We start from the raw sequence: 27500 nt of genomic DNA, 5'->3' as shown, positions 1-27500 counted from the left end.
GAAACCATACGCCGCATCTCCACAACAGCATCCTCCGTCGACCTTCCGGGCATGAAACCGAACTGTCGATCGGAGACCCTACCCGGTGCCAGTGACGCGTCCATGAGGCGGGTTTTGAGAAGTTTCTCGAAAAGTTTTCCTACTACGGAGAGGAGACAGATGGGTCTATAGGATTTCGGATCCTTCTCGTCCTTGTCCTCACCCTTCAGAAGGACTCGAAGCGAGCCCTCCTTCCAGATTGAGGGAAAGACGCCCCACTGAAGGCATCCGTTAAATAATCTAAGAAACTGACCGGGAATTATCCTACAAGCGGCTTTCAAAACCGCAACCTCAATAAGGTCCATTCCTGGAGCCTTATTATTTTTAAAAGTTTTCACCGCTACAGCCATTTCTGCCGCCGTGAAGAATGAGGCGTCGACCGTGTCGGGGGAAACTTTCGAAGCGAGACGAATTTCACGTTGTTCGAACGTGTCATCCTGTTCCCGGTCATCCGGAGTGTGCACGTCTAGGAGGTAGCCGGCGGTCTCCTCTAAAGTCTTCGTGGAATATTCGCCACACCGGAGTGTGCTGAGCACCCCCTCAACTTGGAGTTTTCTCGCCTGGAGTTTATATACGAATCCCCAGGGCTCCGAGTTACCGTGCGATGTGACAAACTTCCGCCAGCTCGCAAGCTTCGCCTTCCTCACCTCTCTGCCGTATTTCCGCAAAGAAGAGCGGTATTCCAACTTCAGAGAAAGGTAAGTGGGCTTGTCCCGCCCTCTCTGGAGTGCACGCCTCTTTCTGTATACTCCCTTTTTGAGTATAGTTAATTCGACCGTCCACCACGGGTTGGACTTCCTAAATCGTCTTTTTCTTGGCATCGACGCGGAACAGGCTTCGGTGAGTACCGCTGCCAACGTCTCCGCCATCTCATCTACTCTATTCGCAGAACGGACATCGAGGACCTCCAGTCTCGATCTTGAAAGATTAGTCAAGCTCTCGGAGAACCGCTCCCAATCAGCCCGACGAGTGTCAAACCTCATGTTCGCGGCACCCCGATCTCCACCTGACCCCTTTGGCACCCTCAATCTGATGTCGACTGCGTTGTGGTCGCTGGTCGTCCAGTCGGGCCTCACCTTCCAATCATTGATGAATTTGTTCATGGAGGACGACGTCAAGGTTACATCGATGAAAGACGAACCTCTTGCCGTCCAAAAGGTGGGTCCCTGTCCGACATCATTCACCACGTTTACTCCATATGCTCGGATGAGGTCTTCAAATTTCGCACCTCTTTCGTCTGTCTCTTGGAGACCCCAGAGTGACGACCGAGCATTGGCGTCTACTGCCACTAACAATCTCTTCCCCCTCAGCGAATGAAGCACCACTTCGAGGTGTCTGAGGTATTTTTCTATCTCGTCGCTGTACTGGAAGTAGCACGATGCGACGTAGAAAGAAAAATTGGGAGCCTGCACTTCCACACAGACGCAATGTGTCGTGCTAAGCTGCGAGACAAACACCATTTGGAATTGAGGGTTACAGACTGCCACTGCAGCCCAGGGGCGTTCTGAGCATACAGCAGCTACCCTCATATTCTTCCCTAAGCCAACGAAGGTGTGGCTCTTGCCATGCTTCTTGACGTGCAACTCCTGCAATAACAGGACGTCAAGTCGCTTTTCGGCGACAAGCTGACGCACCTCACCCGTAACTACAGCTGAACGCCTCATGTTCAGCTGCAGTATCCTCACTCCCGTGGACGCAAATGAGGAAAAGGGGACGCTACTTGCCGGAGCTTGTTGCTGCGGCTGCGAAGAGGAACCCGGATCACATACACTATGGGGTTCTAATTGGGAAACATTCGCGTATCTAATCTTATTTTCTACGGCGGGGTTTTTCGCGGAACTATTCGCGGAACTAATCGCGGGTCTAATCGCGGATACTAATCTTGTGCTAGATTCCCTATTCCTAATTTCTTCTTCCCGGTCGATGATTGCCGGTGAAGACCTTATTAAGCTGTTCCTACTATCGCATCGCGTTAACAAAACTCGAATGGCGCGAAGGCCGCAACCTTGGGGCTGTGCGCAAAGTCGTTTTACGTCGCGGAATCGCTCGGGCACAGCTTGGTGAGGCGCTCTCGAGGAAGCGGAGGCTGTCTCCAAGCGCGCGCACGAGCGTACTCGCGACTCGACGACAGGCACGTCCCTTGCCTCCCTAATAGCAGCTGCACCTGGCGGGAAGCGATCTGCCAGGCGGGCACTCCTCCTCACCAAAATTTTTAGAAAATTATTCATCATTTTTGTTCCCACGAGTACGGTGGAAAAGAAGTCGAGCAGCGCAGAGCCACCATTACGCCGCCAAGCCTATATACAACGGGGGGACAGCAGGTACCCCGAGGTGGTGGACCGCTAGCGACCGCGATTTTTTCGTCTTCGCGGCCATTCAGACTATCGGCACGATCCTTGACCTTAGCCTTAAGACGGGCGCCATTAGGAGGAAACGCCTACCTATCTATCTATTTCTAATGCGTCGATTTTCCTACCACAACGGACGAGTTGGAAATAAACGACCGGGCGATAATAATGAAAAACGACGACAAAGGATGGAAGCCTGAAAAGAGAAAAGTATTAGTAACCCCCGGTTCCGTCGCCGCTGGGTCTGAGACCTCAGAAGCGCAGGGCCCGGTGGGTGAGTACAACAGCCCCTGTCTCTCTCCACTGTACCGAGGCACAACAGAGACAAACGGATGGGGTTGGGCTGCCGGGAGATTGGATGTAGAGGGGATAGGAAAGCCGAGTACGGGAACGTGACCCTAGCCACTGCAGGCTCCCCACTTCTTAAAAGTGCGTTGCCCACAAGGCCACAGACACGTTCCACCAACGCTTCTAGGTGCGCTCGCTACATAAGAGCCATTTGGTCAATCTGACACCGACTCGTAGCTATGCTGTATTAAGGGATTGGTAAAAGCGACAGAGTAGACAGATCAATGAAAGTGTTAGTAATGAAGTTGTTAGTGAGAGTTGTTAATTGGAGTGGAGTAAAGAAAGAAAGAATAGGGGGAGAAAGAGGAGATAGAAAAACAGAACGTGTGTGTGTGTGTGTTGCTACGTAAGAGCCATTTGGTCAGCAATGCTGACACCGACTCGTAGCGATACATGCTGTTTAAGGAAATAGAGGAAAGGAATAAAGAAGGAAGAAAAAGAGAGAAAGAAAAGGGAGAGAGAGAGAATGTAAGTGTGTGAGAGAGTGTATGTGTGTGTGTGTTGCTACATTAGAGCCATTCGGCCAGCAATGCTGGCACCGACTCGTAGCGTTGCATGCTGTTTTATGCAAGTAAATGAGAAAAGAGTATAGAGATAGAAAAGCGATAGCAAAAGAGATAGTACGAAAAGGAGTGAAAAAGGGGTTGAGGTGAGAGCTTTTAGCTCAGGAGGGAAAGAGAGTAGAGGGACGAAAAAGAGAAAGAAGAGTGATGAGTGTTAGTAGTGTTAGTAAGTATTGTTAAAGAGGGGTGATAAAGAGAGAGAGAGAGAGGGGTGGCTTTCCTAAAGGTATGGGGAGACCTGAAAAGAAAAGAAAAGATTAGTAACCACCGGTTCCGTCGCCGCTGGGCCAAAGACCTCAGAAGCGCAGGGCCCGGTGGGCGAGTATTGACAACCCCTGTTCCTCTCTACTGCACCGAAGAACAATAGAGACGAACGGATGGAGATGGGCTGCCGGGAAGTGCGGAAGGTGTGTGAGAGGGAAGACAGGAAGGACGCTGTCACTTGAGAGCCATTCGATTAGCATCAGATTTCAACCGCGACAATCCCGGACCCCGAGATCGGCTCAGAACATCACCCGCGCGGGCCGGGATCTGGTGGATCAATCCGGATCACCAGCACCGGCGCAAGGATCAGTAGAGAGCGTCACCCGGACGTCCATCAGAGGGTCATAGTATCACTGATGCCGGCTCATGACTGTGCGGAAAAGGGGGGAAAACTTCGCTGTGACATCACTCAGCCGACACCTACCGAATCTTACTTTCCAAAGTAGGTGGCGTTTTCAGGAGTACCACGAGAAGGTGGATGCACAACTTGAACGCGAGAGGCTAGAGGTCCTAACTAGAGGACTGATATCGCTACACGATTTCGCATCGCATAGCGATTCGCATCACGTTCCAACCCCGACTCTCAGACCCCGAGATCGACTCAGAACATCACCCGCGCGGGCCGGGATCCAACGGACCAATGGATCACCAGAACCGGCGCAAGGGTCAGTAAAGAGCGTCACCCGGACGTCCTTAGGAGAGCCACGGTAACTCCCAGTAGATAGGGACATTTTTTTTTTTTTTCATTTGGTCTATCATACCTTTGCAGCTCGAGCTGTCACTCATTGCCGCCTTTTACATCGTTCTTTTTATATTTCTTTCAATTTGTTTTTGTCTTTTCTTCTTCTAGGTCTCTTAGCCGCTTACACCATGTGCAAACGTTGCCCGTCCCAGCCACGAGGAGGCGGACCATTTTAACTGTCTGTACTATTTTATTTTTCTATCTTTATACTTTCTTTCAATCTTTTTCCTTTTCTTCCCTTCCTTCTCTCTCTTATTTCCTTCTTTCTTTTTTCTTCTTCAATCTTCTTTCTTCTTTGTTCTTTCTTCTTTCTTTTTTCTTCTTTCTTCTTTCTTCCCTCTTCCTTCTTCTTTCTTCTTCTTCTATCTTCTTTCTTTTTCTTTCAGGTACTAATATTCTTTTTGCTTTTCAGATTCCAGATCCGGATTGAGCTGCAGCATGCAGAAGGTACGTCTTTCTCCTTTCAAAGATACTCACAGTGTACGAGTTGAACTTCTTGTAACTGGGTTCGGTATCGATCAATTTGTTCTTTTCAGATCTGTCCAGCTTCAGTTGGTCATCCCTAAGTCCTCGATACAGTATACACTCGAAAATCATGTGATCGACCGTTTCTTCTTCTCCACAGGCAGCGCAGCCCCAATCCTCCGTGATTCCCCTTTTGTATAAAGTGGAATTTATCGGCCCATAACCCGTGAGGACGTATACCGTTTCTCTGCAAGGCCTAAACCAGCTGTGCTCGCGGACGAAATTGACGTCCTTTATGAAGGAGTACGTATTTCTCCCTCGTGTTTCTCCGTCCCATCTAGCTTGCCATTCTTGTCTCAGCGCTCTTTCCAGTTTTCCTGCCTCCAGTTTAAGATCAACCGCATCCTCCTCCCTGGGTCTAAATTGGTACGTTTTCCACTCTGTTGTTAAATTCCTTTTGACCCTGGAAATGGCCCCTTTTTGAGCGATTTCCAGATCTATGGGCGGTTTGCCGCTCACTACCTGCAAAGAGACAGTTGAGGCAGTTCTACAGGCTCTTGTTAGAAGCAATAACACAGATCTTTGTGCCGCAAGCAGGTCTCTTTTAACTATGCTGTGTGTGACTTTGTCAAACCATCCAATGGCTCCATAGGTGACAATCGGAATCATTACTGCGTTGTAGAGTATCTCAACTACATGTCTCTTTAATCCCCATTTTTCCCTAGCTATTCGCCTAATTGACATTATCAGGTTCACCGCCTTGGTCCTAATATATTTTGCGTGTGCCGTAAAGTTCAGCTTGTCATCTATTATTAGTCCTAGATATCTAGTTTCAATACTATATCTAACATTTGCATTGTCTATTTTTAAAATTGGAAGTCTACCCCTGTCAAACTTTCCCTTAACCAACAGAGCGGTTGTCTTAGTCGTAGATACTTTCAATTTGTGAGTCCTGCACCAGTCGTCAAGTATTGTCACGATCATATCCCCCAGTCTCTCCATATCCCGTCTCGAATTTGCCTTCAGTAAGAAGGCTAAGTCATCAGCGTACGCTACAACTTCAGCGTCGTCCTCGTCGAATCGATTTTCTACTTCAGCCAGGAGCTCATCCATCGTCCAGCACCAGGCTGCTGGTCCAAGTATCGAACCTTGAGGGCATCCTCTCTCCATCCGCAGGCTCAGTTCCTCGTATTTCGCCCTAACTGTCATGTCCCTGTCACTAAAGTAGCTTTTGATGATGTTAAACAGAGTGCAGCTACACCCCGCCTTTCTTATGCGCGCGTGGATGGCGGGCCACCACAGGTTATCAAATGCGCCCTCGATGTCCACAAATAGAGCCACCACGTATTTCTTATCTGTTGAGGCCACTCCCTTTCTAAATTGAACAAAGGCATCCTCCGTTGATCTTCCCGGACGGAAGCCAAATTGTCTACTGGATTCTAGGTTTGCTTCTCTGTAGTTAGCTTGTATCCTGTTAACAATGATATATTCGTACACCTTTCCCAGGGTAGGAAGCAGCGCAATTGGTCTGTAGGAACTAGGTTTTGTCCTGTCTTTACTTTTGTCCTTCAAGATAAACTTAAGAGAGGCAGCTTTCCACGCCTTTGGAAAATAAGCGCTTCTTAGACAGTTATTTAGGAGATGATAGATTACCTCCGCCTTACACCTCCAGAGGGCCACGATGATCTCATTTTGAAAGCCATCCAATCCGGGAGCCTTGCCTCGTTTTAGCCTCTTTATTGCTCTGTCTATTTCTACTTCTGTAACGTCATTTTCTAGATTAAGATTTTCGTATTCGTCATTTTCAGTTCTTATTCGAATGTGTCTTTCCTCTTCTGATGTCTCGTCATCCGAAGGCACCGCCTTCTTCATCAAGACGCCAAAGGTTTCCCTCCAATCCATGGTCAGGTCTCCTGAAGGTAATTGCAAGGAGCATACTGTTTCAGGGGTCTGTAATTTGTCCCTAGCTATTTTGTACGGCAAACTCCATGGGTCTTTGTTACCTTCTGTGGTAACAAATTCCTGCCACGTTTCCTTTTTGCTCCTTCTAATCTCTCTAACGTACTTGTTCCTTGCTGTTCTATAAGTGTTCTCAAGGTCCTGCATGCAGTCGGTCAGGAGTAACCTTCGCGCCCTAGCCAGCTGCTTCTTGGCCTTACTAGATTCTCGACGCAACCTAGCAATGTCCTGGTTCCACCAGGGGACAGATCGTTTCCCCTTACTTTTCTTTGGAATACATTGCTCACAGATATTCCTTAACACCTTGCCAAACAGCCTGACTGCCTTATCGCAATCTAGAGTCCTAATATCGTCTATGATCTCATCTCCAAAGTGCCCCTCAACCAGCAGTGAAAACTCATCCCAGTCCGCTCGTTTTATATTGTATGTGTCCTGCTTATGTAATACCACTTGCCGGGGTGTCTGCTGGCACAACTGAAAGATGATCAAGTTATGGTCGCTTGTAGTGCAATCTTCTAAGACTTTCCACTCCCTAATGGAGGCGAGCATTGCCTCCCCGACAAGCGTCAAGTCAACATTAGAGCTCCCTTGTGTTGTCATGAATGTGGGAGGGTTGTTTGGTTCGTTTACTGAGAAGAGGCAATTCGATACAAGAAACTCCTCGACCAGCCTACCTCGTTCGTCTGTTTCCCTGGAAAACCAGAGACGAGAACCCGCATTTGAATCCATAGCTATTATGATGTTCTTGCTATTTATCCTGTTTATGATGTTCTCAATCTTTGCTAAGAAGGGTTCAATCGGAAGAGAGAATTGACAGTAAGCGTTAACGATATAGAAGCTTTCTGTGTTAGTTGTGACGTGCAGGCACATGATGTGCTCCGTCTCTTCATAGGCAAATCTGAAGATTTGCATCTTATCCTCTGCTGCCACAATCGCAACCCATGGAGTATCGCTCTCTGGTTGGATTACTCTCAGTCTCGAAGAGGTGTAGCCTCTCACTTTTCCTTTATATACATAGGGTTCCTGGATGCAAAGGATATCTATGTCATTCTCCCTGACAAACATCTCTAGACTAGCAGCTGCAGCAGAAGATCGCTGCGCATTAATTTGAGCTATTTTTAATCCCATCCTATTCTAGCCCTGTAAATCTCCACGTGTCTTTTGTATTCGGGACACGCATTGCTTCGTACACTGTGGTTAGTGTCCTTCCTCTTATTCCGGATGCAGTTAATACACTGCAAAGTCTCCTTTTTTGTGCAGTCTCGCTTTAGGTGGTCTTTGCTTCCACATGCTTCGCACAGCTGGTCTTGTTGCTTACATATTTTGGCAATGTGCCCATAACCGTGACACTTGTAGCATCTCACAATGTTGAGATACTCCTTAATCCTATACCTCCTCCATTGCATATAAATTCTGCCTCTATTTACTAAATTCCCAAAGTAGGGACCTGGAACCTGAACTATCCAGTTCAACTTGTTGTCAATTGTCTTAAAACTATGTCTAAACTGCACTTCCTTTCTTAATCTACTTAAATTAGTTTCGTCAAATCCATCAAAGTTTTTACAAATGAAGTCCTCTTTCAGGTCTTCTACTTTGTAGTCTGACTCTACGTCGAAAATTATTATTGCTGGACTCGTTTTGCCAGGTTCCTCTGTTTTCAGACCAACCCTACCTAAGTCTACCTGTCTAATTAGGTCCACATCTCTCTTATCCCTAACTTCCAGAATAACGCCTTTATTCCTCATTTGCCTGATTCCTCTTACTTTTAGTCTATTCCTAACACTGCCTAATTCCCTAACTAAATCCGTTTTTAGCTGATCATTATTCCTAGTGTCTGTATCCTCTACCGGTTTGATCAAGATCACTTCGTGCTCCTCTTTAGAATTACTAATACTTTTTATTTCTTTTCTAGGTTGCAGCCCAGATGCCAGGATCGACGTCCTACCTACCACGGATTGCGCATACGTCTTTTGCCCAGTGGGTGGGCCCATACTACGGTAAGTTGCTTTCAACTTCTCTTTCTCTAGCCTATCCTCATATAGTTTTCCTTCTAAGACGCTCCACTTTGCCAAGATGAACTTAATCGCTATCTTAGAAATCTTATTATTCTCGTTAAAGAGAAATTCCTCCAAAGCCGTTCTTTCCTTTTTAATGTCCTCTAAGACACTTTCTGAAGTGTTCTCTACCTCCATCTTCTTTCTTTTCAGATTTGCTCTAACTTCTGAAGAATCATCCGCTATTGATGACATCGAGCTAGTCCTGCTAGTTCTACCTAGTGCAGCCTCATCCGGGCAAATCTCCATCTCATCCTCCTCTCCTTGCTTGTTTTTAATTTTAGTTTTAAGTTTCTCCATATAAATCCCACGAGTATGGCGGGAAAGAAGGTCAACCGTATCAGAGCCCCCTATGCTACGGCAAGCCTAACTTACTCCGAGGGGACGGCAGGTACCTCGGAGGGACCATTAGCGACCGCGGCTGTTACAGTCCACGCGGCCATGCATCTCTCGGCATGGTACCTACAAACCTTAGATTTGGACTTTAAGACGTTTAGCGGCTACGAGTTCTACTACTAATAGCTAAGGTTTTCGTGAGTCTACTAAGCTGCCAGATCGGAAACGCAGAACGTACGGGCTGATATCAAGCCACGAGACCATCACGAGTCTATTTCTAGTTTCAGGGGACCTCGCAATGCTCTCTCATCTATTCGAAGATGGCGTGCCAGATGTTCGGCTGCCGAGAGAGCATGCGGCGCCAACGGTCTCTTAGCCACTGTGCTAAACAAACGCACAGCGTTTCCGGCGGGTACCACGAGGAGGTGGACCGTTGACAGAGCCAGGAGAGGCTGTAATTCGCATCCTGCACCCAGCGATGTGCCTTCCTGCCAGATCCAAGGGGTACGTGAGAGGCTGAGGGACCTAACATGAGGTCTGAATCGCTTCAACGTCCCAACCACAGGCTTGCTCAGACCCCAAGCTTACCTGCTGCACATCACTTCACGTTGGTAAGCGCAAGTTCAGTACCGCAGTGACACTCAGACGTCCTTAAAAGAGAAGCGCGATTATTCTGGGGAAGACACATCACTCCAGTAACCAGACTCTCCGCCCCCACGGAGCGTGGATAAACTGCTCACGGCTCGTTGCTTTGAGAATCGGACAAAGTCTCCAGCGGCGTGTTGCTTTAGCTGGCTTAGTTAAAGTTCGCCAGCGGCGTGTTGCTTTCAGCGAGAGTTTTGAGTCCACCAGCGGCGTGTTGCTTTCCATGCAAGATTAAAGTTTGTTCGCGGCGTGTTGCTTTGCAAAGGTCGGAAATTAGAGCTACTGCCGGCGAGCCCCACCGATCTGCTTCAACCAAGATACGATATCACGTAGTCAGCGTTCTGCTAAGTCCCGAGGGATTAGGTTTAGCCTAAGTTGGTATGCGGCGTGTTGCTTTGGGACACTGACTACTTGTGATTTGCCAAGTTGGAAGGCGGCGTGTTGCATTTTGGCACTCAGATGTTATGAGTCTAGAAGTGAATGCGTCAAAACGGCCGAAAGCTAAAATTATCTGTGTGTGGAGAGGAGCAGCGCTAAACTTGAAAAGTTTTGACAAAAATAGAGCGAAGCAGGACAAGCCGAAGGCCCATCCTGCCCCGCTCCACCTATAGGCGCTCTCGCTGTCCGCCACACGAGACGCAGTGCAGCAGAAGCGATCGCGCTTCTTGACTTTTCCCCGAGTACGAACCGGCCGAGGATGCGCAACTTCACAACAGCTCACGTACGTCTCATCCCAACTCAGAAGAAGGGACACGCTTGCAGTTGATTCATCGCGCTTTTAAGGCACAAAGTGCCTCGCTCAGCCAGTCACGCTACTCGCGCCTGGAAAAAGCCAAAAATCTTATCGAGTGTGGCCACACCTTCGGGGCCGGCAAGGCGAGCCAGCCACCAAAAGGCATTCGAGTGGGTCCACACTCACCAGTTCTGCTGTGTTGTAGAGCTTGACTCATAATAAGCTCAGCGCCGCTGCCTCTCCGGGCCGCTTGACACATCGTTTAGTATTTGCTACATTTCGCCGAGGCTCGCCGCCACCAGTCCATCCTTCCACCATCTTTCGTTATTTGCTGGTACTTGGTCCGACTCTCATCGCAACGATAGGAAATGCCGTTCTGAGCGGAGAGAGTCATAGTTACTCCCGCCAGTAGATAGGGACAGTTAATGTTAAAGCACGCCCTCCGAAAAGGACGCACTCCTGTTTCCTCGCCCTATCGGGCACACACAACAACCACCATGGCTCCACTGTCTAGCGACGTTGCCCCGAGACGGGCGATGGAAAAATCCAGCAGCGCCTGCGGGATCTTACGCGCAGGATGGACAGTTTAGCCGCGCCTTAAGCCCACCTTCCTTCCCAGGGCCCAGACCGCCGGTCTACACGCTTGCAGACGACGCAGAGACCCCTTCTCGCTTATAGACGCGCCCACGGGGAACCACGGGGAGGCCTGTCCATTGTATCCCGACCCGGATACACGCCCTGACCCTGTTATGGGCGGAAGTTGAGGAAGGAAACTGGATAGGGATAAGATGGGGGTGAAGGAAATGACTTGGAAGCCATTGGATAAGGGTTTTTGGGAAACTTATCTACCTGCCTATATTTCCTTCTAACTTAAAATTACGCGACGCGAAGATCATTCGAGAATGCGGCATATCCGAGAAGATTACGGGACCGCCCTCTCATAACTGAAGACTCCGACTTTTTCAGCTGAATGACCTTTACCCTACACCTTTTTCTCTAACGTTTTACGATTCGAATCCCTTTAGCCAAAGGGACTCGCAGCAAAAACCAGCGAATGCCGCGTAGGCCTCTGAGCTCGACACTAAGAAGTGCGCCGTCTCCGGCCATCGCCACTCGCTTTGCGGAACCATATCGCGTAGAGCCTCTCTCTGCGCATCGAAGAGTGGACAGTCCAACAAGAAGTGTTGCACCGTGTCTGTTCCACTCCCACATATGCACGCGTCACTGTCCACGAGATTGAGCGATTTGAGGCGTGCTCGGAAATCTCCGTGTCCAGTGAGGACCTGCGTGCTCCAATGATTTGTTTCCAGGGACGGTGTAGCCAGTCTACGGCGTACGTCCCCGAAAAAGGCGAACGTGGTACGACCCTTGCTGGAAGAAGCCCATTTGGTCTGCCACATGTTCGTCGCTTCTTCCCTAATTTCAGCGAAAGCGTTATTTTTCCCTATTTCGGCGGAGATTTCTATATTCCCGATCTTGGCGTTTTTCCCTATTCTGATTTGATAACGCGCGATATTTTCTTTTAATAATATGTCGACTGGCATTGCTCCCGCGAAGACACAAAGCGATTCCCACGATGCCGTGCGATATGCGCCGGTAGTCGAAATGAGGACCCGGCGCTGCAAGGCTTTTAAAATCCTAACGTCACTCTCCGTACACAGGTCTGCCCACCCCGCGGCCGCATAAGCCACCGTCGGTGCGAACACTCCCCGGTAAATTGCGGATAGTGCCCTAAATCTTAGGCCCCAGTTGGCTCTCGCTAACGCACCTAGCTTTTGGAAGAGTATCCCGACTTTGTTTTTCAAATATTGGCAATGCGTTCTAACTTTAAGGAATTTATCTATATAAACGCCAAGATATTTGACGGTCTGTTTAAACCCTATCTTCGTGTTTTTGATTTTTATTATAGGTGGCCTACTTTCGAGAGTCGCGATCTTTTTATTGTTTCTACGCTTCCTATCCGGACGTGCTCCTCCCCGTCTGCCTATATGGTTTCTATTTATCGCGGCGCTTTTTAATATTATAGCTTCAGTCTTGCGTTCGGAGATCTGAAGCTTCGCGGACTCGCACCAATTTACGATCGCGTTGACCACCCGTTGGCCTTCAGATTCGATTTCGTTTCGCGAATCCCCGTTTATAACGACAACGAGATCATCCGCGTACGCGGCAAACCGATTTTCGACCAAGCCTTCTAGGAGCCGCAGAAGGCCGTCGAACATGAGGTTCCAACAAGTCGGACCGAGGACGGAACCTTGTGGGCAGCCCCTCGCGGCCCGCTTGGACACCTCTGTAGCACCGAACGCGATTTTTACTGTCCGATTTTCGAAATAACTCCGGAGGACTTCGAAGACGTTCCGCGGGCAATTCCGTTCTTTTAAACTAGCTAGTACAAGAGGCCACCAGACGTTGTCAAAAGCCCCGGAGATGTCGAAGAGAAGCGCGACGGCGTACCTCTTTTCAGAGGCAGAAACCATACGCCGCATCTCCACAACAGCATCCTCCGTCGACCTTCCGGGCATGAAACCGAACTGTCGATCGGAGACCCTACCCGGTGCCAGTGACGCGTCCATGAGGCGGGTTTTGAGAAGTTTCTCGAAAAGTTTTCCTACTACGGAGAGGAGACAGATGGGTCTATAGGATTTCGGATCCTTCTCGTCCTTGTCCTCACCCTTCAGAAGGACTCGAAGCGAGCCCTCCTTCCAGATTGAGGGAAAGACGCCCCACTGAAGGCATCCGTTAAATAATCTAAGAAACTGACCGGGAATTATCCTACAAGCGGCTTTCAAAACCGCAACCTCAATAAGGTCCATTCCTGGAGCCTTATTATTTTTAAAAGTTTTCACCGCTACAGCCATTTCTGCCGCCGTGAAGAATGAGGCGTCGACCGTGTCGGGGGAAACTTTCGAAGCGAGACGAATTTCACGTTGTTCGAACGTGTCATCCTGTTCCCGGTCATCCGGAGTGTGCACGTCTAGGAGGTAGCCGGCGGTCTCCTCTAAAGTCTTCGTGGAATATTCGCCACACCGGAGTGTGCTGAGCACCCCCTCAACTTGGAGTTTTCTCGCCTGGAGTTTATATACGAATCCCCAGGGCTCCGAGTTACCGTGCGATGTGACAAACTTCCGCCAGCTCGCAAGCTTCGCCTTCCTCACCTCTCTGCCGTATTTCCGCAAAGAAGAGCGGTATTCCAACTTCAGAGAAAGGTAAGTGGGCTTGTCCCGCCCTCTCTGGAGTGCACGCCTCTTTCTGTATACTCCCTTTTTGAGTATAGTTAATTCGACCGTCCACCACGGGTTGGACTTCCTAAATCGTCTTTTTCTTGGCATCGACGCGGAACAGGCTTCGGTGAGTACCGCTGCCAACGTCTCCGCCATCTCATCTACTCTATTCGCAGAACGGACATCGAGGACCTCCAGTCTCGATCTTGAAAGATTAGTCAAGCTCTCGGAGAACCGCTCCCAATCAGCCCGACGAGTGTCAAACCTCATGTTCGCGGCACCCCGATCTCCACCTGACCCCTTTGGCACCCTCAATCTGATGTCGACTGCGTTGTGGTCGCTGGTCGTCCAGTCGGGCCTCACCTTCCAATCATTGATGAATTTGTTCATGGAGGACGACGTCAAGGTTACATCGATGAAAGACGAACCTCTTGCCGTCCAAAAGGTGGGTCCCTGTCCGACATCATTCACCACGTTTACTCCATATGCTCGGATGAGGTCTTCAAATTTCGCACCTCTTTCGTCTGTCTCTTGGAGACCCCAGAGTGACGACCGAGCATTGGCGTCTACTGCCACTAACAATCTCTTCCCCCTCAGCGAATGAAGCACCACTTCGAGGTGTCTGAGGTATTTCTCTATCTCGTCGCTGTACTGGAAGTAGCACGATGCGACGTAGAAAGAAAAATTGGGAGCCTGCACTTCCACACAGACGCAATGTGTCGTGCTAAGCTGCGAGACAAACACCATTTGGAATTGAGGGTTACAGACTGCCACTGCAGCCCAGGGGCGTTCTGAGCATACAGCAGCTACCCTCATATTCTTCCCTAAGCCAACGAAGGTGTGGCTCTTGCCATGCTTCTTGACGTGCAACTCCTGCAATAACAGGACGTCAAGTCGCTTTTCGGCGACAAGCTGACGCACCTCACCCGTAACTACAGCTGAACGCCTCATGTTCAGCTGCAGTATCCTCACTCCCGTGGACGCAAATGAGGAAAAGGGGACGCTACTTGCCGGAGCTTGTTGCTGCGGCTGCGAAGAGGAACCCGGATCACATACACTATGGGGTTCTAATTGGGAAACATTCGCGTATCTAATCTTATTTTCTACGGCGGGGTTTTTCGCGGAACTATTCGCGGAACTAATCGCGGGTCTAATCGCGGATACTAATCTTGTGCTAGATTCCCTATTCCTAATTTCTTCTTCCCGGTCGATGATTGCCGGTGAAGACCTTATTAAGCTGTTCCTACTATCGCATCGCGTTAACAAAACTCGAACGGCGCGAAGGCCGCAACCTTGGGGCTGTGCGCAAAGTCGTTTTACGTCGCGGAATCGCTCGGGCACAGCTTGGTGAGGCGCTCTCGAGGAAGCGGAGGCTGTCTCCAAGCGCGCGCACGAGCGTACTCGCGACTCGACGACAGGCACGTCCCTTGCCTCCCTAATAGCAGCTGCACCTGGCGGGAAGCGATCTGCCAGGCGGGCACTCCTCCTCACCAAAATTTTTAGAAAATTATTCATCATTTTTGTTCCCACGAGTACGGTGGAAAAGAAGTCGAGCAGCGCAGAGCCACCATTACGCCGCCAAGCCTATATACAACGGGGGGACAGCAGGTACCCCGAGGTGGTGGACCGCTAGCGACCGCGATTTTTTCGTCTTCGCGGCCATTCAGACTATCGGCACGATCCTTGACCTTAGCCTTAAGACGGGCGCCATTAGGAGGAAACGCCTACCTATCTATCTATTTCTAATGCGTCGATTTTCCTACCACAACGGACGAGTTGGAAATAAACGACCGGGCGATAATAATGAAAAACGACGACAAAGGATGGAAGCCTGAAAAGAGAAAAGTATTAGTAACCCCCGGTTCCGTCGCCGCTGGGTCTGAGACCTCAGAAGCGCAGGGCCCGGTGGGTGAGTACAACAGCCCCTGTCTCTCTCCACTGTACCGAGGCACAACAGAGACAAACGGATGGGGTTGGGCTGCCGGGAGATTGGATGTAGAGGGGATAGGAAAGCCGAGTACGGGAACGTGACCCTAGCCACTGCAGGCTCCCCACTTCTTAAAAGTGCGTTGCCCACAAGGCCACAGACACGTTCCACCAACGCTTCTAGGTGCGCTCGCTACATAAGAGCCATTTGGTCAATCTGACACCGACTCGTAGCTATGCTGTATTAAGGGATTGGTAAAAGCGACAGAGTAGACAGATCAATGAAAGTGTTAGTAATGAAGTTGTTAGTGAGAGTTGTTAATTGGAGTGGAGTAAAGAAAGAAAGAATAGGGGGAGAAAGAGGAGATAGAAAAACAGAACGTGTGTGTGTGTGTGTTGCTACGTAAGAGCCATTTGGTCAGCAATGCTGACACCGACTCGTAGCGATACATGCTGTTTAAGGAAATAGAGGAAAGGAATAAAGAAGGAAGAAAAAGAGAGAAAGAAAAGGGAGAGAGAGAGAATGTAAGTGTGTGAGAGAGTGTATGTGTGTGTGTGTTGCTACATTAGAGCCATTCGGCCAGCAATGCTGGCACCGACTCGTAGCGTTGCATGCTGTTTTATGCAAGTAAATGAGAAAAGAGTATAGAGATAGAAAAGCGATAGCAAAAGAGATAGTACGAAAAGGAGTGAAAAAGGGGTTGAGGTGAGAGCTTTTAGCTCAGGAGGGAAAGAGAGTAGAGGGACGAAAAAGAGAAAGAAGAGTGATGAGTGTTAGTAGTGTTAGTAAGTATTGTTAAAGAGGGGTGATAAAGAGAGAGAGAGAGAGGGGTGGCTTTCCTAAAGGTATGGGGAGACCTGAAAAGAAAAGAAAAGATTAGTAACCACCGGTTCCGTCGCCGCTGGGCCAAAGACCTCAGAAGCGCAGGGCCCGGTGGGCGAGTATTGACAACCCCTGTTCCTCTCTACTGCACCGAAGAACAATAGAGACGAACGGATGGAGATGGGCTGCCGGGAAGTGCGGAAGGTGTGTGAGAGGGAAGACAGGAAGGACGCTGTCACTTGAGAGCCATTCGATTAGCATCAGATTTCAACCGCGACAATCCCGGACCCCGAGATCGGCTCAGAACATCACCCGCGCGGGCCGGGATCTGGTGGATCAATCCGGATCACCAGCACCGGCGCAAGGATCAGTAGAGAGCGTCACCCGGACGTCCATCAGAGGGTCATAGTATCACTGATGCCGGCTCATGACTGTGCGGAAAAGGGGGGAAAACTTCGCTGTGACATCACTCAGCCGACACCTACCGAATCTTACTTTCCAAAGTAGGTGGCGTTTTCAGGAGTACCACGAGAAGGTGGATGCACAACTTGAACGCGAGAGGCTAGAGGTCCTAACTAGAGGACTGATATCGCTACACGATTTCGCATCGCATAGCGATTCGCATCACGTTCCAACCCCGACTCTCAGACCCCGAGATCGACTCAGAACATCACCCGCGCGGGCCGGGATCCAACGGACCAATGGATCACCAGAACCGGCGCAAGGGTCAGTAAAGAGCGTCACCCGGACGTCCTTAGGAGAGCCACGGTAACTCCCAGTAGATAGGGACAGTTAATGTTAAAGCACGCCCTCCGAAAAGGACGCACTCCTGTTTCCTCGCCCTATCGGGCACACACAACAACCACCATGGCTCCACTGTCTAGCGACGTTGCCCCGAGACGGGCGATGGAAAAATCCAGCAGCGCCTGCGGGATCTTACGCGCAGGATGGACAGTTTAGCCGCGCCTTAAGCCCACCTTCCTTCCCAGGGCCCAGACCGCCGGTCTACACGCTTGCAGACGACGCAGAGACCCCTTCTCGCTTATAGACGCGCCCACGGGGAACCACGGGGAGGCCTGTCCATTGTATCCCGACCCGGATACACGCCCTGACCCTGTTATGGGCGGAAGTTGAGGAAGGAAACTGGATAGGGATAAGATGGGGGTGAAGGAAATGACTTGGAAGCCATTGGATAAGGGTTTTTGGGAAACTTATCTACCTGCCTATATTTCCTTCTAACTTAAAATTACGCGACGCGAAGATCATTCGAGAATGCGGCATATCCGAGAAGATTACGGGACCGCCCTCTCATAACTGAAGACTCCGACTTTTTCAGCTGAATGACCTTTACCCTACACCTTTTTCTCTAACGTTTTACGATTCGAATCCCTTTAGCCAAAGGGACTCGCAGCAAAAACCAGCGAATGCCGCGTAGGCCTCTGAGCTCGACACTAAGAAGTGCGCCGTCTCCGGCCATCGCCACTCGCTTTGCGGAACCATATCGCGTAGAGCCTCTCTCTGCGCATCGAAGAGTGGACAGTCCAACAAGAAGTGTTGCACCGTGTCTGTTCCACTCCCACATATGCACGCGTCACTGTCCACGAGATTGAGCGATTTGAGGCGTGCTCGGAAATCTCCGTGTCCAGTGAGGACCTGCGTGCTCCAATGATTTGTTTCCAGGGACGGTGTAGCCAGTCTACGGCGTACGTCCCCGAAAAAGGCGAACGTGGTACGACCCTTGCTGGAAGAAGCCCATTTGGTCTGCCACATGTTCGTCGCTTCTTCCCTAATTTCAGCGAAAGCGTTATTTTTCCCTATTTCGGCGGAGATTTCTATATTCCCGATCTTGGCGTTTTTCCCTATTCTGATTTGATAACGCGCGATATTTTCTTTTAATAATATGTCGACTGGCATTGCTCCCGCGAAGACACAAAGCGATTCCCACGATGCCGTGCGATATGCGCCGGTAGTCGAAATGAGGACCCGGCGCTGCAAGGCTTTTAAAATCCTAACGTCACTCTCCGTACACAGGTCTGCCCACCCCGCGGCCGCATAAGCCACCGTCGGTGCGAACACTCCCCGGTAAATTGCGGATAGTGCCCTAAATCTTAGGCCCCAGTTGGCTCTCGCTAACGCACCTAGCTTTTGGAAGAGTATCCCGACTTTGTTTTTCAAATATTGGCAATGCGTTCTAACTTTAAGGAATTTATCTATATAAACGCCAAGATATTTGACGGTCTGTTTAAACCCTATCTTCGTGTTTTTGATTTTTATTATAGGTGGCCTACTTTCGAGAGTCGCGATCTTTTTATTGTTTCTACGCTTCCTATCCGGACGTGCTCCTCCCCGTCTGCCTATATGGTTTCTATTTATCGCGGCGCTTTTTAATATTATAGCTTCAGTCTTGCGTTCGGAGATCTGAAGCTTCGCGGACTCGCACCAATTTACGATCGCGTTGACCACCCGTTGGCCTTCAGATTCGATTTCGTTTCGCGAATCCCCGTTTATAACGACAACGAGATCATCCGCGTACGCGGCAAACCGATTTTCGACCAAGCCTTCTAGGAGCCGCAGAAGGCCGTCGAACATGAGGTTCCAACAAGTCGGACCGAGGACGGAACCTTGTGGGCACCCCCTCGCGGCCCGCTTGGACACCTCTGTAGCACCGAACGCGATTTTTACTGTCCGATTTTCGAAATAACTCCGGAGGACTTCGAAGACGTTCCGCGGGCAATTCCGTTCTTTTAAACTAGCTAGTACAAGAGGCCACCAGACGTTGTCAAAAGCCCCGGAGATGTCGAAGAGAAGCGCGACGGCGTACCTCTTTTCAGAGGCAGAAACCATACGCCGCATCTCCACAACAGCATCCTCCGTCGACCTTCCGGGCATGAAACCGAACTGTCGATCGGAGACCCTACCCGGTGCCAGTGACGCGTCCATGAGGCGGGTTTTGAGAAGTTTCTCGAAAAGTTTTCCTACTACGGAGAGGAGACAGATGGGTCTATAGGATTTCGGATCCTTCTCGTCCTTGTCCTCACCCTTCAGAAGGACTCGAAGCGAGCCCTCCTTCCAGATTGAGGGAAAGACGCCCCACTGAAGGCATCCGTTAAATAATCTAAGAAACTGACCGGGAATTATCCTACAAGCGGCTTTCAAAACCGCAACCTCAATAAGGTCCATTCCTGGAGCCTTATTATTTTTAAAAGTTTTCACCGCTACAGCCATTTCTGCCGCCGTGAAGAATGAGGCGTCGACCGTGTCGGGGGAAACCTTCGAAGCGAGACGAATTTCACGTTGTTCGAACGTGTCATCCTGTTCCCGGTCATCCGGAGTGTGCACGTCTAGGAGGTAGCCGGCGGTCTCCTCTAAAGTCTTCGTGGAATATTCGCCACACCGGAGTGTGCTGAGCACCCCCTCAACTTGGAGTTTTCTCGCCTGGAGTTTATAAACGAATCCCCAGGGCTCCGAGTTACCGTGCGATGTGACAAACTTCCGCCAGCTCGCAAGCTTCGCCTTCCTCACCTCTCTGCCGTATTTCCGCAAAGAAGAGCGGTATTCCAACTTCAGAGAAAGGTAAGTGGGCTTGTCCCGCCCTCTCTGGAGTGCACGCCTCTTTCTGTATACTCCCTTTTTGAGTATAGTTAATTCGACCGTCCACCACGGGTTGGACTTCCTAAATCGTCTTTTTCTTGGCATCGACGCGGAACAGGCTTCGGTGAGTACCGCTGCCAACGTCTCCGCCATCTCATCTACTCTATTCGCAGAACAGACATCGAGGACCTCCAGTCTCGATCTTGAAAGATCAGTCAAGCTCTCGGAGAACCGCTCCCAATCAGCCCGACGAGTGTCAAACCTCATGTTCGCGGCACCCCGATCTCCACCTGACCCCTTTGGCACCCTCAATCTGATGTCGACTGCGTTGTGGTCGCTGGTCGTCCAGTCGGGCCTCACCTTCCAATCATTGATGAATTTGTTCATGGAGGACGACGTCAAGGTTACATCGATGAAAGACGAACCTCTTGCCGTCCAAAAGGTGGGTCCCTGTCCGACATCATTCACCACGTTTACTCCATATGCTCGGATGAGGTCTTCAAATTTCGCACCTCTTTCGTCTGTCTCTTGGAGACCCCAGAGTGACGACCGAGCATTGGCGTCTACTGCCACTAACAATCTCTTCCCCCTCAGCGAATGAAGCACCACTTCGAGGTGTCTGAGGTATTTTTCTATCTCGTCGCTGTACTGGAAGTAGCACGATGCGACGTAGAAAGAAAAATTGGGAGCCTGCACTTCCACACAGACGCAATGTGTCGTGCTAAGCTGCGAGACAAACACCATTTGGAATTGAGGGTTACAGACTGCCACTGCAGCCCAGGGGCGTTCTGAGCATACAGCAGCTACCCTCATATTCTTCCCTAAGCCAACGAAGGTGTGGCTCTTGCCATGCTTCTTGACGTGCAACTCCTGCAATAACAGGACGTCAAGTCGCTTTTCGGCGACAAGCTGACGCACCTCACCCGTAACTACAACTGAACGCCTCATGTTCAGCTGCAGTATCCTCACTCCCGTGGACGCAAATGAGGAAAAGGGGACGCTACTTGCCGGAGCTTGTTGCTGCGGCTGCGAAGAGGAACCCGGATCACATACACTATGGGGTTCTAATTGGGAAACATTCGCGTATCTAATCTTATTTTCTACCGCGGGGTTTTTCGCGGGACTATTCGCGGAACTAATCGCGGGTCTAATCGCGGATACTAATTTTGTGCTAGATTCCCTATTCCTAATTTCTTCTTCCCGGTCGATGATTGCCGGTGAAGGCCTTATTAAGCTGTTCCTACTATCGCATCGCGTTAACAAAACTCGAACGGCGCGAAGGCCGCAACCTTGGGGCTGTGCGCAAAGTCGTTTTACGTCGCGGAATCGCTCGGGCACAGCTTGGTGAGGCGCTCTCGAGGAAGCGGAGGCTGTCTCCAAGCGCGCGCACGAGCGTACTCGCGACTCGACGACAGGCACGTCCCTTGCCTCCCTAATAGCAGCCGCACCTGGCGGGAAGCGATCTGCCAGGCGGGCACTCCTCCTCACCAAAATTTTTAGAAAATTATTCATCATTTTTGTTCCCACGAGTACGGTGGAAAAGAAGTCGAGCAGCGCAGAGCCACCATTACGCCGCCAAGCCTAAATACAACGGGGGGACAGCAGGTACCCCGAGGTGGTGGACCGCTAGCGACCGCGATTTTTTCGTCTTCGCGGCCATTCAGACCATCGGCACGATCCTTGACCTTAGCCTTAAGACGGGCGCCATTAGGAGGAAACGCCTACCTATCTATCTATTTCTAATGCGTCGATTTTCCTACCACAACGGACGAGTTGGAAACAAACGACCGGGCGATAATAATGAAAAACGACAAAGGATGGAAGCCTGAAAAGAGAAAAGTATTAGTAACCCCCGGTTCCGTCGCCGCTGGGTCTGAGACCTCAGAAGCGCAGGGCCCGGTAGGTGAGTACAACAGCCCCTGTCTCTCTCCACTGTACCGAGGCACAACAGAGACAAACGGATGGGGATGGGCTGCCGGGAGATTGGATGAAGAAAGGATAGGAAAGCCGAGTACGGGAACGTGACCTTAGCCACTGCAGGCTCCCCACTTCTTAAAAGTGCGTTGCCCACAAGGCCACAGACACGTTCCACCAACGCTTCTAGGTGCGCTCGCTACATAAGAGCCATTTGGTCAATCTGACACCGACTCGTAGCTATGCTGTATTAAGGGATTGGTAAAAGCGACAGAGTAGACAGATCAATGAAAGTGTTAGTAATGAAGTTGTTAGTGAGAGTTGTTAATTGGAGTGGAGTAAAGAAAGAAAGAATAGGGGGAGAAAGAGGAGATAGAAAAACAGAACGTGTGTGTGTGTGTGTTGCTACGTAAGAGCCATTTGGTCAGCAATGCTGACACCGACTCGTAGCGATGCATGCTGTTTAAGGAAATAGAGGAAAGGAATAAAGAAGGAAGAAAAAGAGAAAGAAAAGGGAGAGAGAGAGAATGTAAGTGTGTGAGAGAGTGTATGTGTGTGTGTGTTGCTACATTAGAGCCATTCGGCCAGCAATGCTGGCACCGACTCGTAGCGTTGCATGCTGTTTTATGCAAGTAAATGAGAAAAGAGTATAGAGATAGAAAAGCGATAGCAAAAGAGATAGTACGAAAAGGAGTGAAAAAGGGGTTGAGGTGAGAGCTTTTAGCTCAGGAGGGAAAGAGAGTAGAGGGACGAAAAAGAGAAAGAAGAGTGATGAGTGTTAGTAGTGTTAGTAAGTATTGTTAAAGAGGGGTGATAAAGAGAGAGAGAGAGAGAGGGGTGGCTTTCCTAAAGGTATGGGGAGACCTGAAAAGAAAAGAAAAGATTAGTAACCACCGGTTCCGTCGCCGCTGGGCCAAAGACCTCAGAAGCGCAGGGCCCGGTGGGCGAGTATTGACAACCCCTGTTCCTCTCTACTGCACCTAAGAACAATAGAGACGAACGGATGGAGATGGGCTGCCGGGAAGTGCGGAAGGTGTGTGAGAGGGAAGACAGGAAGGACGCTGTCACTTGAGAGCCATTCGATTAGCATCAGATTTCAACCACGACAATCCCGGACCCCGAGATCGGCTCAGAACATCACCCGCGCGGGCCGGGATCTGGTGGATCAATCCGGATCACCAGCACCGGCGCAAGGATCAGTAGAGAGCGTCACCCGGACGTCCATCAGAGGGTCATAGTATCACTGATGCCGGCTCATGACTGTGCGGAAAAGGGGGGAAAACTTCGCTGTGACATCACTCAGCCGACACCTACCGAATCTTACTTTCCAAAGTAGGTGGCGTTTTCAGGAGTACCACGAGAAGGTGGATGCACAACTTGAACGCGAGAGGCTAGAGGTCCTAACTAGAGGACTGATATCGCTACGCGATTTCGCATCGCATAGCGATTCGCATCACGTTCCAACCCCGACTCTCAGACCCCGAGATCGACTCAGAACATCACCCGCGCGGGCCGGGATCCAACGGACCAATGGATCACCAGCACCGGCGCAAGGGTCAGTAAAGAGCGTCACCCGGACGTCCTTAGGAGAGCCACGGTAACTCCCAGTAGATAGGGACAGTGGGAATCTCGTTAATCCATTCATGCGCGTCACTAATTAGATGACGAGGCATTTGGCTAAAAAAAATTAGCCTTCTACCTTTTTTATTGTATTTATATATACACTACATATACTTTTTATATATACATATCATGTACCTACAACTAAGGGAGGGCTCATTGTGCCTGTAAGGCAGGCAGTACCTGTGGGGAGAAAGGGGACTTAACCTATTCCGCGACGATGTTCCACCGATGTCGACCAATTGAATATCCGGAACGCTGCAATGCCACCTATCAGGACCCGCGTGGATATTATCTTAAGGTCCTGACTTCTGATAAATCCCAAGCTGCGCAGTTCCCTAGCAGAGTTCTCGCTCCAGATTCCCCTCCACGATAGAGTGGCCGAAGCTGTTACCACCTCTTGTACTCCATGCTCATGCTTGATCGCCTCTACCACTGCTGGATCATTGTAATATTGTGTCTTCCTTCTATGTGCGTCTGCTAGATCCGTTTGCTCGCTTACCACCTGGGCGTCCACGACTACCGCTGTTCGTCCCAGTACCGCTACTATGTCGGGTTTTCTAAGTCCGATACTCGTCTTGTAGCGGGGCTCGTGGAACACTTGATATCCGCCTCTGGGTATGTTGCGGGCGATGTAGGATACCACAGCGTTGTGCCTCTTAATGCGTGCTCCATGGGTCCGGTGACAGTGCTGTAATACGTGGTTCAGAGTTTCTTGTGCTTGACATCCTGCACGGCATCTTCTATCTTGCGGCCTGCCTCTAGTGGTACGGGATTTAGTAGGAAGAGCTCCTATTCTTGTTCTTTGACAGTTTATATAGTCTCTTCCCGATAACATCTTGCTGCCATCAGCGATCCATTGGTGTTGATGAGGTGTCTTTGCTGAGTCTTTTAGTGCACTGCCATCGATTGATTCGTACAGCCTTGCAGACCAGCGTCTTGCGATCATGTCTGGATTTCTGTAGAAGACTCCATGGTCCGTGAGACGTTTCCTGCACTTTTCCAGCTCTTCATCTGCGAATCTATTAAGTCCCTGGTGGCCTAGGGATTCTCTTGCGGCTAATAGTCTTCCACGCCTTTGTACTGGAGCAGTCCATCTCATTGACGGGACTCCTATGCCGCCTTCTTTGACTGAAGTATGGAAGTATGCGCTTGGCGTGTCGTGCGGTAGCGCCAGCCATCTTCGAAGAGCGTTCCTTAGCAAGCGATCTGTTTTATTTAGTGCGCCTATTGTGACCGCGCCTAATGCTAGTTGGTGATACAGCCTCGGCACCACCATGGTTCTTAGAGCGAACACTCTTTGTTGTGGCTTGAGTGGTGCTTTCGTGAGCTTCTCCAGCATTGGCTCCAATATCTGAGCTGGGCGACACTGTGACCGACCCTCAGGTGTGAAGCCGACTCCCAGATACTTCCATCCTTCTGATCGAGTGAGGCCAGGCAGCGGTCTTCCATCACTACTGAAGATGGCGTTTCCATCTATCGCCGTTTTCTTAATGTGTGGTGCCGCTTTGATGGCAACTGTCATACTCTTAGCCGAGTTGATGATCATTCCACACTCGGCCAAATATCTCGTCACGATGTCTATTAGCGTTTGCAGACCTCCCGGTGTGGTGGCGAAGAGCAGCAGATCATCCGCGAAGGCGGCCGCATTGATCGGGGCATCTCCTAGTTCCGCTCCAATTTCGTTTGGCAACCTTCTGAGCATTTGATGGGTGACCGCGTTGAAGATCACAGGTGAAAGTGGGTCCCCCTGTCGAACTCCTCTTACTGGATGTATATACGGTGACGTCCATCCGTCTCCTTCGAGTCTTGTTGATGAGCCAGCGTAGACATTCCTCAAGTATTCGACCATTGAGGTGGGGACTCCCAGGCTAGTCAGCGTAGCCTCAATTGTTGCATGAGTGATTGAATCGAATGCCTTGCCTACATCTAGGGATGCCAGATATAGCGGTCGGAATTCTTTTCTATGCATTCGTAGCAGCGTATCCAACAGGAAGATGTTGTCCGCACAGCCATCCATCGACCTAAATGCTCTTTGTCTCGGGTCTATATCCAGGTGTACTTCCATTCTTTTCGCCAAGATCTTATGTAGGCCTCTGACCAGGACTGGCGGGATGGTAATCGGCCGAAAATCTCCTGGTTCGCTAGCGTCTTGTTTCTTTGGCAGGAAGACTGTTCTAGATCGCAGCAGGTCCTCTGGTAACTTTCCGCACCACATCAGGACATTATATACTCTTAGGAGTATATGTGCTGGAATGGCCCTGAAGAGTCGCGCCGAGACTCCGTCCGGTCCCGCAGCCGAGGATCTGTCAATTCGCGCCAATCTCAGATCAGCCTCTGTAATGGGCGTCCACAATCCTTCTATTATAGGCGCTCTCTCTGTTTGTGGCGCCGTGTCCGCTTCGGAGGTCATTATTGCGGTCCAATATGGTTCCATTATATTTCTTGGAGGTTGCTCGACGTTGTCCAACCCTTCCAGGATCTTAGTGATACACTGACGTCGATTTCTTGACCACAAGTTCTGGGTGGAACCATATTCTTTACGTCGTGCATCTTTCTTGTTTTTGGGTGGCTGCGTTGTTCTTCTTCGTCTGACAGTCCTCGGAGGCGGTTGCGGGAAGATCTCCCGTAGGTAGAGAGTCGTTCTTTGGAAGGTGGCTTCTTTGCCGCGTGTTCTGGCCTCGGATATTATGATCTGCAGCTCCTCTGCATGGTATTCTTGGCTTCGCACCCGTGGTAGAGATTCCAAGTAGTCCAGGAAATCGCTGTCCGGATCCTCTTCGACTACTACAGGCATGGCTGCTGGGGGATTTCTTATTTCTTTCAGGAAAGTGTCCACCATGTCTTTGTGAGCTTGCTTCTTTCTCTTCCCTTTTATTGCCTCCAGGGTTCTGCGAGGGAAGAGTCTCAGGAGCTCCTGATTGATGAATCGCGGATTGGATTCCATTATTAGCTCCGCTTCTCTTCTAGCAAGCATCATGCTCTCTTCGGCCGACCATCTCGCCTTGTCTCCGCCAATTTGCAACTGCGCGTCGTACCAGTCTTTGTGGGCTCTTTGCTGGTGCACTCCTCTTCCTCTGTTGGTCGGGAATCTCCTGTTGCATCCTGGGAACCCGCACACGTAGTCGGCATCGTCCTCTTGGTTCGGGGAGTTAGCTGGGGCGGAAGGGCCAGCGGGCCCTCCGTGTTCATCCGAGGCTTGGTTTTGAGTTTTTGGGCCAACTAATACGAACCCCGGGGGCTGGCAACCCCAAGGGCCCGGTTGCGCCGGTGTTCTCTCTTCCCTGCGTTCCGTCAGTAGGAGGCAGAGGGCGAGCACCCTATTAGGGGGAGAAACCGACTTGATGGCACAATCCGAAAAATCCCGGATTATGCCACCCCGTAGAGCCATCGACCTTCTACCAGAATCTACACTAATTCACCCGAGAAAAAGCCGCCAGAATTTCTGGTCCTAGACGGGCTCGAACCCGGGATCCTCAGCACATGAAACCAGCATCCAGTCTCTGACTCCACGACCCGCCTTAAGAGAGTCATAGTTACTCCCGCCGTTTACCCGCGCTTGCTTGAATTTCTTCACGTTGACATTCAGAGCACTGGGCAGAAATCACATTGCGTCAACACCCGCGAGGGCCATCGCAATGCTTTGTTTTAATTAGACAGTCGGATTCCCCTAGTCCGTGCCAGTTCTGAGCTGAGCGTTGAATGGCGGCCGAAGAGGACGACCACGACGGCTCGCGCCGCCACGGAAGCCTCGCAGCAAGGAAGATCCGCGGGAGGCCAAGGCACGGGACCGAGCTCGGATCCCGGGACCGGCGCGAGAACGCCGACCGTTCACCTCGCCCAGGCCCGGCACGTCAGCCAGACCCGCTTCCCGACCAAGCCCGACACGCCCCGCTCCTCAGAGCCAATCCT

This window comes from Polyergus mexicanus, unplaced genomic scaffold (assembly GCF_030449975.1).
Source record: "Polyergus mexicanus isolate NDT 795.1 unplaced genomic scaffold, iyPolMexi1.0 SCAF_34, whole genome shotgun sequence".
In the NCBI taxonomy this organism is placed as follows: Eukaryota; Metazoa; Arthropoda; class Insecta; order Hymenoptera; family Formicidae; genus Polyergus; species Polyergus mexicanus.
Note: the sequence above shows the minus strand (reverse complement) of the source record.